The sequence below is a fragment of the Mesoplodon densirostris genome, chromosome 13 (assembly GCF_025265405.1).
Source record: "Mesoplodon densirostris isolate mMesDen1 chromosome 13, mMesDen1 primary haplotype, whole genome shotgun sequence".
NCBI lineage: Eukaryota > Metazoa > Chordata > Mammalia > Artiodactyla > Ziphiidae > Mesoplodon > Mesoplodon densirostris.
The window spans coordinates 65,195,963-65,212,838 of NC_082673.1; the positions used below are offsets into that span (position 1 = coordinate 65,195,963).

The following is a 16,876-nucleotide window of genomic DNA, read 5'->3' on the forward strand; positions in this document are numbered from 1 at the left end:
GAATCATACAGTGTGTAGTCTTTTCAGATTAGCTCCTTTCACTTAGTAATATGCATTTAAGTTTCTTCCATGACTTATCATGGCTTGATAGCTCATTTCTTTCTAATACTGAATAAAATTCCATTGTCCGGATGCATCACAGATTATGTATCCATCTACCTACATTTCATAGTCCATTAGAAATGCTATAACAAAATACCACAGACTGGGTGGCTTATAAATAAGAGAAATTTATTTCTCATCGTTCTGGAGGCTGGAAGTCCAAGACTGGGTACCAGCATGGTTGGGTTCTGGTGAAGACCTTCTTTTGGGTTGCAGACCGCTGACTTCCCAATGTAACCTCACATGGTAGAAGGAGCAAGGGAGCTTTCTCAGGCCTCTTTTGTAAGGGCACTGATCCCATTCATGATGGTTCTGCCCCCATGACCTAATCACTCCCCAAAGGCACTGCCTCCTAATACCATCACCTTGGTGGTTAGGTTTCAACATATAAATTAATTGAAGGAAGACATTCAAATCATTACACCTGCTGAAAGACATCTTGGTTGCTTCCAAGTTTTGCCAATCATGAATAAATCTGCTATAAGTATTTGTGTGCAGGTTTTTGTGTGGAGATAAGTTTTCAACTTATTTGAGTAAATACCAAGAAGTGTGATTGTTGGATCATACAGTAAGATTATGTTTAGTTTTGTAAGAAACTACCAAACTGTCTTCCAACATGGCTGTACCATTTTACATTCCCACCAGCAATGAATGAGTTCCTGTTGCTTTATATCCTGTCCAGCATTTGTTGTTTATTCCTTTATTTTTAATATAAGGAAATGTTATTTCCCACTTTTATAGATATATGTCAGTATACTATAAACACTCCTTTTAAAACTTCATATCATAGAGTATATCACAGAGATCATGCTATAGTTGTATTTATAGTTATTACTCATTCCTTCTTACAGCTGCAAAGTATGCCATTGTATCGATATAGCGTGGTTTTATTTAACCCATCCCCTATTAATAGACATTTGGGTTGTTTCCAGTTTTTGTTATTACAAATAGTACTTCAATGAATTCCTTGTAAACCTACCTTTTTGTACTTTTCCCAATGTATTTTTGTGGTCAATTCCTAGAAATGGATTGCTAGGTCAAAGGGTAAGCATTTGTATAATTTTGATATATATTGACCAATTCCTCTCTCTATAGGAGTTACAACATCTTGTATTTCTATAACAATGTATTAGGGTGCATATATCTTCACAGCCTCATCAACAGAGTATGCTGTCAAACTTTTGGATTTTTCCCAAACTGATAAGAAAGAAATAGCAACTCAGTGAAGTTCTAAATTATACTTTTATTGTTATGAACGTGGTTGAAACCTTTTTTTATGTTTAAGATCCATGTGCATTTCTTTTTCCTAAGAGCTCTGCTCATATTTCTAGCCCATTTTACTATAGGGTTGTCTTCTTCCTTTAGTTTTAGAAGCTTTTATATATATTAGAGACATTAGTCTTTTGTCTGTAACATATACTTTTTCCCAGTTAATCATTTTTTTTAATCTGGCTGTTTTTATGATCAGGTTTTAAATTTTTATCTGATCAACTTCATCGCTTTTATTGCTTCTGGAGTCATAGTTTTCCCACTTTCAGGTTATAGAAGAATTCAATTGTGTTCCCTTTAAAACTTGTATAGCCATAAAAGTAACCCAGTTTAGTGGGTTGTAACAAGCAATTTTTAAAATGAGATACAATTAAATAGAACAGAAAAAATAGTATTCATTGTATATAATGAAGTATTGAAAGAGCTTAGAAGTTGTCACTCCAATCCTCACAAAAAAAAAGCTGAACAAACTGAAAGTCTTCAATTCTTAGATATATCAGAGATCTGAGGCCAAAGGATAAATTGTTACTCCCCAAACTTGAGAGACAGACCGGAAGATACAGAGAATCACAGTTTACCAGGAACAGAAGCCCAGGAGCAGAAGCCAGCAGCAGAAGCCAGGATTGGTAGGAATTCTTTAAACTGTAATTGATGAATCGCTAAGTGCCTCAATGTTTGAAAATTATAACTCCCAAAACTTGAGAGTTAGAAACTCCATGGGGCCCAATTTTAAAGGGATTCTCAGGCTTTTCTGAGCTTTACCTCTAGAAGCTCTATTATGTTCTCACTGTGTAGATAGGAGACAAATCCCCTAGCGCTTTCAGCAGGAAAAGGGGGAAAGTAACCATTTTGAAATATACCCAGAACTTTCTGTTCTTCTTAACAAGGTCTACACTTAAGGGGAACTATTTGACCAGAGCCTAACTGGGATTTCACAAAAGCCTAACTGATCTGGAGGAAGGGCAACACCCAATCCAGGCTCACTAAAAGACTGAGACCTAATCATAGGACTATAGAATACTTTCCCTCCCCTGCATCTTACCACAGCATCCATAGGATTCCTGTATAATATCAGGAGATTACAGCTAAAAGAACTACAAGGCTCAAATCCTATTTAAGAAGTCGCGGGACTTTCCTGGTGGTCCAGTGGTAAAGAATCTGCCTTACAATGCAGGGGATGTGGGTACCATCCCTGGTCAGGGAACTAAGATCCCACATGCTGCAGGGCAACTAAGCCCACGTACCATAAGTACTCAGCTCGCAAGCGCCTTAACGGGAGCCCGCATGCTGCAAACTACAGAGCCCACATGCTCTGGAGCCTGCGTGCCACAACTAGAGAAGAGAAAACCCGCACGCCATAACTAGAGAGAAGACTGAGCACCACAAAGAAAGAGCCCACATACCTCAAGTAAGATCCCGAGTGCCATAACTAAGACCCAACGCAGCCAAAAATAAATAAATAAATCTTAAAAAAAAGAAGTTTCTGTGAAAACCCAAAGACTAAAGGGGAGACAAAAGCAAGACACTAAAGGAAATTTATAGCCTCTCACAGCACAACTACAGTAAACAGTAAACACAGTCTGCTCTTATCCAGATGAACATAAAGTATATAATGTCTTAAAATAATTTGTATGTTTAACATATGTCAATATAGACATAGTTATGAACGTGTGTATTGGATTGTGATTTAAAATGTATTTCTTACTGAGGACCACAGTCTAAAAAGCTGAAATCACTTGGCAAAAGGAATCTCTTGACTGTGCTCTCTACAGAATGAAATAATACTAGTACCTATGCACTTATTCCCCATTCAAGTACAATAAAGAGTTTCTCCCATTCCATGCAGCAACAGCTCAGTGAAGACATGGGCAATGTATGTTCATGAACGGTGTTTTGTTATTTTCATTAATACGATGGGGATCACACAAACCGGTACTTCTCAACTAGAACTAACTCTAACTCTAAATAGGAAAAGTTCTGTGTCCTAGAAGTGCTTCTCTCCTAGCTAATTGGGACACCTACTGAGCTGGCAAAAGATGCCAAAGAAGCTAGAGGCCTCGGGACCCTGATAGGCATGCTTACCCTCATCTTACCTGTGCTAGTCATAGTCTCCATTTGCAACATTGTTGTCTGTGAAGCAAGCAGACATTTTCAAGTATAAATATGGCACACAACGTATTTCCTTTAGCCCTAAGCCTCTCAGTAATTTAGTTTCCTTAAGATACTGCTGTACTCTCTTTACTGCTTCCTATGTTTACATCTTTATTCTTGCTGTTAGAACTCACCTAAACAAATCTCACCCAACTGTAAGATCAGACTTCTCTTTGATCTGTCTCACTCCTCTAGGAAACTGCCCTGGTCCTCCTTTTACTTATCCCAGTCTCTAACAGTCCAAAGAATTTATCTCCTGAACCATTGTTTTTAACACAAAAATCATTTATCACCATGAGTTTATTACTTAATTATTTCATACATATAAATCTTGACACACTTGTTAAATTATAAGGTCCTGGAGTAGATGGTCATTTCTTTTATACTCCATCTCAGTTGATCAAGAGGTGGGCATGCTCCACCTCACACTGGTCAGAATGGCCATCATTAAAAAGTCTACAAATAACAAATGCTGGAGAGGGTGTGGAGAAAAGTGAACCCTCCTACACTGTTAGTAGGAATGTAAATTGGTGCAGCCATTATGGAAAACAATATGGAGGTTCCTTTAAAAACTAAAAATAGAGATGCCATATGATCCAGCAATCCCACTCCTGGGCATATATCTGGAGAAAACCATAATTCGAAAATGTACATGCACCCCAATGTTCATTGCAGCACTATTGGCTATTGCAATAGCCAAGACATGGAAGCAACCTAAGTGTCCATCCACAGATGAATGGATAAAGAAGGTGTGGTATATACTACTCAACCATAAAAAAGAATGAAATAACGCCATTTGCAGCAACATGGATGGACTTAGAGATTATCATAATAAGTGAAGGAAGTCATACAGAGAAAGACAAATACCATATGATATGACTTATATGTGGAATCTAAAATATGACATGAATGAACTTATTTATGAAACAGAAACAGACTCACAGACATAGAAAATAAATTAATGGTTACCAAAGGGGAAAGGGGGTGCAGGAGGGATAAATTAGGAGTATGGGATTAGGAGATACACACTACTATATATAAAATAGATAAACAACAAGGTCCTACTGTATAGCACAGGGACCTACATTAAATATCCTATAATAAATAATGGAAAAAACGTATATATATAAAACTGAATCACTTTGCTGTACACCAGAAACTAAAGCAACATTGTAAATCAACTATACTTCAATTAAAAAAAAAAGAAAGGTTGGCATGTAGCAGGTACTCAGTAAATGCTTAGTCAATAATGGATTCATGAACGACTCAATACACCAATTCTCTTTTAAGAAGGATACTTGTGGATATATATATATATATATAAACATCTTTTCATTTCTGTTATTTTTATGAATATGATACAGTATCTAAAAGTTCAGAAAACTAGCAATCCATGAGATGGGACAAGTTCTTGTAAAAATATCTTTCTAGAATTTAAAAATTATACTGATGATGCTAACTCTCACAGCTGCAAGAGCATTTAAAAAGATGAATAAAGGGGTTAGTTCAGTCCTGTAGTCAGATGATAGACCTTCTTAAGTAAGCCTATTTAGATACTTCCTTTTACATGTGGAACTTCTAATTAAGTCGTGAACTCCTAATTCCCTGGGGTTTTGCCACAACATTCATCAATTTGGTTCTTTTCTCAGTGACACATACATGTCATTCAGAACATACATCTAAGTAAAACTCCCTTGTCTTTTTTTTTTCCATCTAAAAAGTACTCTCTACTATAGGATGATGAAAATTCAAAAACAAGCTACATAATTTTTACATTCCAGGTACAAAATCTCATTACTCAAGTTGGCATGTATATACAGCATTAAACAACCAATGTCTTGGGACTTCCCTGGTAGCGCAGTGGCTAAAAATCTGCCTGCCAATGCAGGGGACATGGGTTCGATCCCTGGTCCGGGAAGATCCCACATGCGGAGCAACTAAGCCTGTGCACCACAACTACTGAGCCTGCGCTCTAGAGCCCGCGAGCCACAACTACTGAAGCCCATGCGGCCTAGAGCTCGTGCTCTGCAACAAGAGAAGCTGCTGCAATGAGAAGCTCTTGCACCGCAACGAAGAGTAGCCCCCACTCTCTGCAACTGGAGAAAGCCTGTGCTCAGCAAAAAGACCCAATGCAGCCAAAAATAAATAAATTAGTTTAAAAAAATCAATGTCTTAAACATTCAACATTGGCATTCCCTTTTTTAAATCTGCAGGCTCTTCTTTAAGTATCAACATCCTTGGAAACACTGACCCATCTTCTAATATATACTGGAATTTCTTTCAGACTTTTGGGTCTATAGATACCTCTTGATTAGTTTTTTAAAAAGAAGATGTCTAAAAAGCCTATCAAAATCCCCTCTAGGCCTCTGAATCTAGGGTCACTACTTTTGACTTCAAAACTACTGTCCAGGACTTCCCTGGTGGTGCAGTGGTTAAGAATCCTCCTGCCAATGCAGGGGACGTGGGTTCGAGCCCTGGTCCGGGAAGATCCCATATGCCGCAGCACAACTAAGCCTGCGCACCACAGCTACTGAGCCCACACTCTAGAGCCCGTGAGTCACAACTACTGAGCCTGCATGCCACAACTACTGAAGCCCGCATGCCTAGAGCCTGTGCTCCACAACAAGAGAAGCCACCACAATGAGAAGCCTGCTCACCACAAGGAAGAGTAGCCCCTGCTCACTGCAACTAGATAAAGCCCATGTCCAGCAATGAAGACCCAATGAAGCCAAAAATAAATAAAAAACAAAAAAAAACTACCGTCCAAGTAGCAAATAACCAAGCAACTCAACTATTAGGTTGGCCGAAAAGTTCATTCGGGTTTTTCCATAACATCTTACAGAAAAACCTGAATGAAACTTTTGGTCAACCTAATAGTATCTCTATTAGTTCCACCTGTGAATAATTCTGATTGAGTTCACTTATTTATGTACATTCAGATTCTTACATGGTTTTCCTATATAAGCCAAGCATTTTTATAGACAACATAATTCTTCCTTCTTTATTTTCAACAACAAATTCATTCAAAACTTGTATTAGCCAGCTTTTGCTGTAACAAGCAATCCCAGTATCTCTGTGGGTTATAACAACAAATATGTATTGATTGCCTAAGTTCATGAGGGTGAGGGCTTTTCTGGGTTTAACTGAGTTTGGCTGAGCTAGACCTTGGCTCCATGACAATTATCTTTTCATTCCATAGCCCAGGCTGAAGGAGTAAGCTAGTATCTTGGACATGCTATTCTCATTTTGGAGGGAAACATCAAGATTGGGTACCAAGCCATGTACAATGTATAAGCACATTTTCAAACACATTTAAAACTTCTAAGACAATCTATTTGCCAAAGAAAGTAATATGACCCAGGTTAAAGTCAGTGGAAAGGAAAATAGACTGTGCTCACAGAGAAGCATGGCAAGGGTATGGAGGGAATAAATATTTGTGACATAATGTAATCTACCACAGCCTGCTTGTGAACAAGTTCACGAATGTTCACTTCCTTGCTGTAAAAAAAAATGTAATCACCCCATCCTAAAGATACTCCAAGGTCTGATCTAATCAAAACCTCTAGCTTGAAATCCAGGATCTTGAGTTTGTATCATGCCCAAATGTAGCTCTATTGAGCCAAAGTCCTATGACCTAAAAGATTTGTTATTTGTACCCACCCATGATAAAATACATACCTACACATCCACAATAAAATAGTGTAACCACAGTAAACACTCTCATTTAAGAAGGGGAAGAAGGTGAGAACCTAGCAGTCACTGATTCACAGAAGTTCTGAAATCCCATGGAGAAATTGTTATAAAGTCTGCTAACCTGAGTGTAAGGAACTGTGTTTAACCAACCTTCAATTTTGTTTCCTGGAGGTAGCTTCATAGTCTATTGTTCTTCATGACTCTTGACTTCACCTTCCGGGAAGTCCTTCCTTTTCCAATATCCTGTTTGGGAGAAACTTCTGTTTTGGGATGCCAAACAGCTTCCTTATCCTGTCAAAAAAGTCGAGAGCTCAAGGGTAGTTTTACTGTTCAAACAATCACAACCTCTTTTAATTCAGGCTGGTAGCAATTTTGGCACTACAACTTAAAAAAAAAATGTTACTTTCTTTGATATCTTTGTTTCCTGTTAGTGCCACCTGCCAATAGCCAGATCCATAATTAGCAGACATACTTCTAGGCTTAATTACAGATAATTTGCACTCTTTAGGCTTCCATTAGGCCAATCTATGATTTCTTTACCCAGAACCATTTTGTACAAGTGAAATGACTTACTGGGGATCACTTTAAAGGGATCAGAGGTCTTAACAAATGGTGTGGTGACACCAGTCTTGATTTGATCTTTACTCTCAAGCCTGAATCATCATCATCATCTTATTATTATTAATTAGGCATACTTTTACTTAGTAGGATAAAAATATTAACTTTTCATATTTATGATGACAAAAACTCTTTATAAGCACTTTACAATATTAATTTTTTTTTTTTTTTTTTTTTTGCGGTACGCAGGCCTCTCACTGTCGTGGCCTCTCCTGTTGCGGAGCACAGGCTCTGGACGCGCAGGCTCAGCGGCCATGGCTCACGGGCCTAGCCGCTCCTCAGCATGTGGGATCTTCCCGGACCGGGGCACGAACCCGCGTCCCCTGCATCGGCAGGCGGACTCTCAACCACTGCACCACCAGGGAAGCCCCTACAATATTAATTTTTGAAGACTGCTTTTGCCTTCTGATCTGTATAGTAGGCTTCTAAAAGATAATAGATAATATAAGTTGCTCCTCCTATTTATCCACTTAAAAATCTCTTTGATATTATCTTTAAAATTGCCTACTTGTTACTATGGTAATTTCATACTCAGAATTTGCTCAAGTTGCTAAATTTCTGATGTGCTTTAAATTCACTAAAAATAATTAAAATGATTCAGTGTAATAAAATGTACACACAACTAGAAAACAACTATCCATGTCCTTGACTTGGTTTTGCATTGAGGCCTTGTTTTAATTTGCAAATAATTTACTGGCTGGAGATGAGAAACAGTAACATCTTTCAACTATGTCTCTGGACTTCTGCATTCTTCTTTTCTCTTCCACTCCATTGAAAAAAGTCCAATTATTTTCTGAGTTTATTCTTCCTTATAAAGCCTAAAAAGCAATTTTGGGCTACCAACATTCCATTTTGAAAATTCTTTGCAAAGTTTATAGGTATATTTTCTGCCTTTCAAGTTATCTCAGGTAACAGTATTACCAAAAATTTCACCATTGCATAGAATAGGTTGTCATTTGTCCAGCCTCCTTTAATATCAGGGGCTCCCATAACAGGCACAGTGCAAATACTACATATTTTAGTTTATTGTTGTTACACTGATGCCTTGCTTCTAGGTATCAATTTCTTTATTAATCAACTTTTGTTGTGGTGACAAATAATCCCAAATCTTAGCAACTTGCAACAACAGTCATTTATCATTCATGTTACTGGGTTCTGCTGGGCTCTTTTGGGTTCAGATTGCATCAAGTGTCTTCTCTCTTTGAATCAAGTCTGAGGAGTAGCCACTATCTGAAAGGTGCTTTTCTGACCGTGGAAGGCAGGAAGAAGAGGAGTGTCAATCATGCAAGTGCGTTTAAAGCTTTGGCCCAAATGTGTTATATGTTATATCTGCTCACATCCCATTGGTTAAAGCAAACCACACAGCCACCAAAGTTAACCAAAGTTAATGGGTGAGGGGAGCAAATGCTGACTGACCATAGGATAGGAAGGAAAAGAATAGCTATAAAAGAACAAAAAATCAAATATACTTTAAAAAATATTTACTAAATGACAGACTGTGTTCCTTTCAGCTGCTAAATACATTCTATAAACAAAGTAGTGTCTCTGATCTCAGAAAACTCAGTCTAGTGGAGAATTCAACTAAGTGAAGAGGCAATTGAAATGTAACGCGAAAAGTGTACAGAACTCATGCCACTTAACCCAGAATTAAAGTATTAGGGAAGGCTTCCTGGAGGAAGTAATAACCAAACCAATACCTGGATGGTGAACAGGAGTTAGAGGGTGAAATGAGCTGAGCAGCAGTGGACAGGGAGAGAGTTCTCAGCAGCTCAGAATGAGCAAGGCCTGAGGTCAAGAGAAAGCATAGAGAACCAAAAACATTTCAGTATGGTCTCAGGACAGAGACCAACCCTGTCAAATACACAAAACAATGGTTGAATATTTCATTTTAAAAAGATAAATATTGGGTTTAAAACTGTGGAGTCCCAAGTCCCATAAACAATACTGCTATACACTGAAAGCTGAAAAAGAAAAAAAAAATCCCTGTGCTTTTCAGAGGTGGAATAACCGAGAGAGTATGGGCATTTATACTTAAACCAAGCCAGGGCGAAATGCAGAAATAATTCGATTTAACTGTCTTGTGGCCTGGCACTTTTCTCCAGCATGCTTTGTGGGAGAAATCCTCAGTGTTGAAATTGAGTGAATGCTGTCAATGTGGTAATTATTTTATTATCAAGGGCAACCACTGGCAAGAGAAGAATTGCCTTGAGGTTTACAGTTTATGTCTCTGATCAGAAAATACAGTTGCTTTTGTCAATTAACTACATTAGGCAGCTTTTGGAAAAACAGAAATTAAAATGCAGTTTTACTCTATCACTTTTCAAGGGTGTGGCTTTGAGTTTGGTCTAAGCAGCATGAAGGTTGCTGAAGAGCATCCCTACTTTGTCTCTTAGCACAGTGACTGCCCTGTGGAAGAGTCCAGCAAACTTACAACATGGATAGACCCACTGTCCTTTTGAAATGGACAGCTGGGGAATGTTAACACGTGCATGACAAGCATAAAAAAAATAACATTTTAGGCTCAGTTTGTACTCAATGTGCACGTATTTTAAAAGGAGGAATCTTGCAAGTATCAGCTATAAGCTGCTTTGAAAACAGGATCTGGTAAAATACTGGGATGGCCAAAAAGTTCAGTAAGATGTTACAGAAAAACCCAAACATCTTTTTGGTCTTTTTGGCCGACCCAATACATCTTTGCAAAGCAGTCCAGGAAACAGACATTTTAAATATTCACCTTTGTTTAAGACACTCTTCGCACTTCCCTTAAGCACCCGTGTAGTGCTGCTGCCTAACTCTGTAAGGAATAGTCATAAGAAGGAAAGTTATAGTGAAAACAAAAATCCAGAACCAACAAATTTGAGATCAAATGTTGATGCAATATTAATGAACTACATGTGACCTTTCTATCACCAAAATCGGGAACACATAATAATATTGAATACATTTGTATCAACTCCACCTTGATTGTCACACGGTTGTTGAATCTGCACCTTTGATCCTGTCACAGGCAAAAGTACTGAAACGGCAAAGTATGCCTTTGTCGTCTTCCGTTCACCCAGGATCTCACTTCTCTTGCTAAAAAATTACCTCTTTTTCTCCACTCTAGTATCAATAGCTACCATTTATTGGTTGCTTAACCAAGCTCTGGACACTGTGCTGGTTAAGTATGTATATTATATAACAATAGTGGTAACCATGTTTCTCTCATCTTAGAGACAAGAAAACGGAGACACTCCAAACATTAAACAGTTTTCTCAAGCTCATAAAGCTAGTAAAGTGATAGAGGCAAGATTCAAACAAGCTCTTTTTGACTGTAAGAAAATTCATAATTCCAACCACAACACTGCCATGTGCACTTGGATTGGTTTCTTATACACTGTAAGTTGTGGTTAAGAGGAAAGCAAACTGTTTAAACTAAGGTGTGAATGACTACAACCCATCCCCCTTACCCACACCCCTACACCTTTTATCTTTTTTTTTCCACTTTGTAAAATGAACACTACCATTCAAATGAATCTTTAATTAGATTGATTTAATGCAAGGTGACAAAAGGAAATAAAACATGTTAGCAGGTTGAGGAAGTATTTGGAAATAGGAAAGAGGAGCAGGAGCCATTCAGGTGCCCTTTGAGTAGTGCCATGTAGTTGCTAGTGCAATCTCTTTTGGCTGATGTTTTCTTTTGGAGCAGGTCTAATATCACAGGCTCATACATCAAGTCAGCCTTGCTCACCTCCTCTCTTGAAAATATTTAGTATAATTTAAAGCTTTAACTAAAGAAGAAAAGATTGAAGAAAATCACTGAGGTGTATTAATAATAGACATTTGAAGGCAGATTTTTATTTCCCTTTTTGAGTGCACAGGATACTGGTAATAGAAGCTAGTAAATTGATACAGTTTACATGAATTTTAAGTCTCCAGTACAAATGCAAGCCTTCCGCTTGTCCTCATTCATGATTTATTTATTTACCAACTTCTACTTATCCTTTGGTTTTTAGCTACAGCTTATGTGCTTTTTTTTTTTTTTTTTTTCTTTTTTGGCAGCACTGTGCAGCATGAGGGATCTTAGTTCCCCCACCAGGGATCAAACCCACGCCCCCTGCAGTGGAAGCATGGAGTCTAACCACTGTACCACCAGGGAAGTCCCTTATGTGAATTCTTTTTCCATATCTTCCCCATCTTCATTTATTTACAGGGTTAATATCTCTTTCTTTTGTGTTCCCTAAGCACTTATTATCTTTCTCCATATGACAGTTCCTACACAACACATTGTAATTTTTTACATGTTAAGCTTTTTTTACTTAAAAAATTTTAGAGTCTACTTTGACTTATAGATTTTTAATGAGAACATCTAACAGTGTTAGATGGAAATCACTGATTGATTACTGGTTAAATAAACATATAATTTCTGTATCTGTATTTCATATTTGAAAAATGCCAGTCACAGGGTTGATGTAACCTAAAATGTGTTTCTGCAAAAGCTTAAATTTTATCTATATGAAACATTCTTGTAAATCATTACTCTTCCTCTTTTATTTGCTCACTCATTCCTGCTTTCTCTTGCACTCATGCTCTCATTTGCTTTTGCCTTTTTGCTCTTTCTTTCTCTACCTGCCTTTCATCACTGTCTCTGATTAGCTTCATTCTGCAACAGACTCCTCATTGTGTCAGGGAAGATGGCCACTGGTGCCAGGTTCAAAATTTCCAAGCTTAGCAACCTTAACAGAAAGACAACATGTTTCTTCTAGTGTTTAAAAATGTTATCATCCTGCCTTGGATTACTCTATCTTACGTTTTGCTGGTAATATTCTAATTTGAGGGTAAGTCAGGAGGATATACCTCAAATATCTGGAACCTGACCTATTACCTTCTTTGGTGTATTAGCCAAATACACCAAATGTATTGTGATAATGGTGTGTAACAAACATACCCCAAAATTGCAGCTCCAGTCTCAGGAGATTCTCCCTGGTGTTCCAAAATTTCTTCCAGAAGCTCTCAGGCTATATGATTCCCCATTAATGTACTGCATTTGTCCTATTCCCTCAACCTTTGATTTAAAGTCCTAGGCTTTTTTCTAGTTGCACTAAATTATTAATTAGATCATGTTACTATCTCTGAACCAGTCACGGACCCACATAATGCTCATTAGTTTAGGCCTAAGCCACATGTGCTGCTCATGGAGATACTTCTCTGAAGCATATGAGCTGCTTAGAGGGGTGATGGTGGTTACCTAAAACACAATTGGGGTGCTAGAACCAAAATAAGGTGATAAAAGTCTGCCTGAATCAGCAAATGTTCAACACAGAATATCATGCTTACATTTTAGATTTCTTATTTAAGTTCAAGTTTGTGGTTTAGTCTACTTTGATCTTAGGAAGAAGGGTCGGGCAACAGCCATGATCTGAACTCTCTATTAGTAGATATACCTCAAAGACTGAACTGAGAAAATTTCCAGAATAAAGAAGGAAAGATGAATAAGAGATACTTTGTAAAAGGTGATAGTCTTCTTCTTCCACCTGGTCTGCTGATAAAGAGCAGCTACTTAAGTTTAAACTTTTTCCTTTCCTGGAAAGAGTAAGATATTCTGAATTAGAAACATCTGCTGGTACATCAGTCTCTGTTCCAGTTCTAGGGGAGAAAAACAGTAAAATGTTGATCATGATAGTGGAGGAAGGGTTACCCAGAACATTTTTTCTTGACTAAAAAAATTTTTAATATATGTAAGAAATGGAGAAGGAAAAATGTTAAATAATACAAGAATTCTGAAAAAAAATCCCGTACATCTAAAATTTCTGATGCATGACATATACTTTAGGATGGTTAAGAAACAATTTTGTCAATGATGAGGACAAGATTATTGCTACTTCTGGGTCATACCTATACAGTGTCTTTAACTTAATGTTTATTCAAAGGACTGCTATGATATATCAATGAAGGATTTCCCATATAGAATTCATTGCGCTTATAAAAGTCCTACCTCAACCTTTTAAAATATTTGTCTGTAAGGTGATTTTGAACTTCTCTGAAGATTTAGGGTGTTCTTCATAACTCTACTTGAAGCCATTCCTCTGGGGATAGCCAACAACTGTCTGCTTGTTTATGTTCTAGAGATGAAATGAAATAATATATGAGATGCAATTGAAATAGTCCTGGATACCTGGAAAGTGCTCAATAAAATGCAGGACAAGTTATCTTTCTTATTACTGCTGTTATTTTGCTCATATCATTTGAATCATTTTTCTGTAAGAGCAAATTCTGTGTGCAAGTTGCTGCTCTAAGGATTTGATGGCAGGAAAGTACCCCCCCCACCTTTGCTGATCTCAAAGGATGAATGAAGGAGGCAGCTGGTTTCTAACATATCTGCTTTGACAGCCCTCAGAGCCACCAGAGCCTCACATGCAGTTGGAGCTATTGGTAGCTGCTGGAGTAAGAGTGCTTGAACATCTTCAGAATGCCAATATTTTTTCAGGGAATAGTATCCATGTGTCTCAAAGTGAAAATTAAATCCAAACTTCCTTCATCATCAAACACTTGCTATTCCTCTTTGAAAACTTGGTGAATCTGGTGCTCATGAAAACATGGGTTCGTGAAGATCAGTGTGAAAGGCCAAGTAACACATGTTTTCTTCCTCCTCTTTAGCTCTTCATTTTCATGGTCCTAATAATTTCCCAACAGAAGAAAAGCAAGTAATGAAACAAGATAGAGAAATGATCTTAACAAAGTAAAGAGTCATCCCATAGTTAATGACAGAAAAAAAAGCTAGTTTGATGCAGTACATTTTGTACTGATAAATACTGATCATTAAATGGTAATTTAGAGGTTTGCAATTACTACATTTTTACACTATGACTTATTTGAATAAAAGTTATATGATATTTTTAACTGCATTATTTATGAAGAGCAAGGCTATGCCATAAAATAATTAGTATTATTTATTTTGAAGTTTTTATTTTAAGATACCTATGGATAATTTTTTGAAGATAATTTTCAATACATAAAATGGAAAAAGTAGTAACGAATATTTTAATACTTTATGTATATTTACAGAAATGCAAATTAAGATAGGATTTAATTTTTTGTGCTTCAGGTTAGAGCAGGGTAGAATAGCAGAGGATGTGGAGATAAGTAGTCAAGTATCAATATTTTTGAAGGGAGAGCCATCAGGATTTGTAGATGGATTGGATGTGGCAAGTAAAAGAAAAAAGAGGAGTCAAGGATAATTCTTGATGTTTTTAGTTTGAGCACCTAGAAGAATGAATTTACCATGGACTGAAATGGGGAAAACCACGGAAGGAACAGGTACAGTGTAGGAGTGTGGAGAAGAGTTTGCTTGGGTACATGATAAGTTTGAAGTTTCATTCCACTATCTTAAGCAGCTTGAGTCTTTTCCCACAGACTTATTTTGATTAAGTCCTTCAGTTTCCAGAGTATAATACTCCTCAATTCAAACAAACACAATGGAGAGATTTTGCTCTTAATAATTTGGCTTTTCATAAGTTCCAACAGTGCACAAAATTTTTTTGAGATTACTACTTTGAAAAATAAAAATGTAAGTATCAACACACTGTTCAGTAACTACCAGTTATTGTTATCATTACGTGTTGAGCATTAACTGCTTTACAAATGTTATCTAATCCCTACAAACACAATTATTTCCTCCTATTTTCCAGATGAGAAAAACTGAGAATTTAAAAGGGCCTGGGGACACAGAGCTAGTACTCAGAACAGGTAGTGAGATCAGTTTGATGCTAAAGGCCACGCTTAAAGGCATTATATTTTATGTATTTGTTTCTCTTTGAAAAATGGTAATATTGATTTTCATGCACACATTCATAAACATTTCTAATTTTTCTTTATCTCTTACCTTTTATTAGCATATTTTAATTCAGTTTCATACTAAATGGAAGCAAATATTCAAATTAATTAATCATAAATAATATTTAATATGATTTATTATGACTGGTTCCAATATTCATGTGGCATCAGGACAACCATAATGAATTGTTATCAGAATGGACAGTCATGCAAATAAATGCTTAAAATATTAAGTAAGCTGAAAAAAGTGTCAATCATATTATCTTAGTTAACTTCATTTTTGAAAATTAGGTATTAGATCTGTAACATTTTTTAAAAACTTGAAAGTGTGGGACTTTCAAAAGATGGGTTTTGAAACCCATCTAGAGCCCGTGGCTCACGGGCTCTAGAGTGCAGGCTTGGTAGTTGTGGTTCACGGGCTTAGTCGCTCTGCAGCCTGTGGGATCTTCCCAGACCAGGGATCAAACCCATGTCCCCTGCATTGGCAAGCGGATTCCCAACCACTGCGCCACCAGGGAAGTCCAATATTTATTTAACCCATCTTCCAAAAAGATGGGTTTAATCAATTACAGACTTTTGTCAGTTTTGTTTAGGATTCATAAAGCATAATTTACGTTAAGATGATAAAATATAGTTTTCAAGATGGTAAAGCAAGTGAACATGTACTGATTCTAAATATTAAAATATAAAAGTGGGCACATTAACTCAGCAGGAAACTTCTTAGTGATGAAGAACAATTGCCTGAATGAAGGAAAGGAAATTAACCAACTACCAATTAGCCTTGAGGAAAATTCAATCACTTGATTTTCCACAGAAAATATCAGGCTCCTCTGGGCTGTCCTGCATGCAAAACAAGACCAGAAGAGGAATCTTGTGGTGCCAAGAGCAAATCTGGATTAATCATTAGTGGCTGGTCCTTTGACAAGTGTGGCTTCCTGCTTGGGATGTCGTACTCCTGTGTTGAGTTTTGACTACCACCAGCAGGGCCAGAGACCATCATCACCACATCATCAGGTCCTATGGAAGTTCCCATGATGTCCCACTTCTCTAGCATCTTCTTCAGAGAAAATTACATGAAAAGGAGCATCACAAGCAGCACTAAAGGTGAAATGGAGTAACAAAAGGGCAGATTGATACTTGTGGAGAAGGAAAGTTTAACTGCCTTGCCCTGGTGATTGTGGGGGTTATAAACTGATTCTGAAGATAGAATATTTGGAAAGTCTTCATATTT

At 37.2% G+C, this 16,876-nt stretch overlaps 1 long non-coding RNA gene across 1 annotated transcript in view; it reads right to left on the reverse strand.

The window, feature by feature from the left end:
* LOC132500946 (uncharacterized) overlaps positions 1–16,876 on the reverse strand; it is a 212,686-nt gene that overhangs the window by 80,312 nt on the left and 115,498 nt on the right. Inside the window, exon 5 of the long non-coding RNA XR_009534100.1 lies at positions 7,366–7,506. This is a non-coding gene — a long non-coding RNA (uncharacterized LOC132500946). The remainder of the gene's footprint in view (positions 1–7,365; positions 7,507–16,876) is intronic.